This window comes from Triticum urartu, chromosome 1 (assembly GCF_003073215.2).
Source record: "Triticum urartu cultivar G1812 chromosome 1, Tu2.1, whole genome shotgun sequence".
In the NCBI taxonomy this organism is placed as follows: Eukaryota; Viridiplantae; Streptophyta; class Magnoliopsida; order Poales; family Poaceae; genus Triticum; species Triticum urartu.
In genome coordinates, this window is record NC_053022.1 from 293,765,475 (window position 1) to 293,767,175 (window position 1,701).

Consider the following 1,701-nt stretch of genomic DNA (forward strand, 5'->3'; position numbering starts at 1 on the left):
ATGACTTACAAAATTGGCACCAAGGCATTGAGTGCCATTCTGGATGCAATGAAACTCATACGCTCCCCACCTGTAGATTCTTGTTCAGAATACTTCTACTTTGTTGCACCGCCATTTGCTTAGTTTACTCATCATATATGTCGAGATGCCATGCCCATCCATTATAAATACACATTCCATCTGTCATCATACCATTTTTTCCCACTCAAATGCTGTTCTTGTGCATCAGACATCAAAAAGGAAGAGGGTGATTACCGAACCTGAAGGAGCACCACTGAAGTCCTTGAAAAACGTGATTGTGCCGGAGAAATCAGACATCACCCCACTTATATTGGCTGTACAACCAGTGACACAAAATGTAGGACCGACTCCAGCAGACCATAGCCATACTTCACTGGCCACACCACTAGCCCCACCATACAGGACCTGCACTCCAGCAAAAGGTATGCCGATTTCAGTTGCCATAGCACCAGCCGTACCACAAAAAAATCCCACTCCAGCAAAAAGTACAGCAAGTACACCGGCCGAAGACCTATCCCAACTGTAGAGATGGACAATTCCTGCAGATTGGAACCCCATTCCAGTTATTCCCAGTTTAAAAGACAATGCTTTTAATGTTGTTAGAGACTACGTGCATATATTCCCATCATTGGAAGATTATAGTGAAGACAGACACCATTTTCACATCTTCCAGTCCCACTTAAGTGTGAGTGCTATTATTCATGGTAATTATTTTCCTGTTTTCTGCTGATTGAACACATCAATGATTTACATTACATTGTTGTAAGTAGGCAAGGGTCAATCTAGATAGTCATGATGAGCAAAGCTTGCTTGCTCTTTTCAAGGAAGCATTGCAGCAGTATTTGTGTTACCTGAGGAAATCACACTTTGATGGCAAGTCTATAAACGAATTTCTGGTGAAGTCTCTTGTGCTAAATTTAGAAGACATTGAATGGAAAAACCTTGTTATGCACTGGTCTCGTTCCGAGGATGAGGTACTGTCTATGATATCGCACGACAATTTGAACTTCTACTTTTCCGCATGTGCCTTACGGATCTTTTTTGCAAGAAATCTGCTCGAAAAAGAATTCCGATTTGAAAAGAACGACAGGATATCGCAAATATGCTGCCCGCTGCTTTTCTCTTGTTAGTACCTGTTGTCCTGTATCACTGTACTTGCATACATAACTGGTTCAGCTTGCTTATCAATTGTTCGCTCCAAATTATCTGATCTGTATGAATGGTTACATTAGTGTAGAATATATCCAATGCCAATGAATTTTTTTAGCTCTGCATTGTTCTTGTAAGTACCTGCTGTTCTTTATCAGTGTACTTATATTGACAGGTAGTTGTTCATGTACCATCACTCTGTAGCTTATTTTCCTTTGCCGTCCATTTTCTACACATAAGATCTATATTTACTCTTACCATAAGGTTGGATAACAATGATGGTACTAAAGAAGTTTAGTTCTGCATTGCTCTTGGCTGTACCTTTTGCCTGTATCGCTGTACTTACATTTATAGCTACTTGGTTATGTAGCATCACTCTTCATCTTATCTTAAATATTCTCCATTTTTTCTTATATTGTCATATCTATATTTACTCTTAACAAAATGTAGAATAAAGGCAATGCTTATGAAGAAGATTCTGTGGTAACTTCTTGAATTGCCCCCCATCAACATGGACAAGGGCTTTATAGA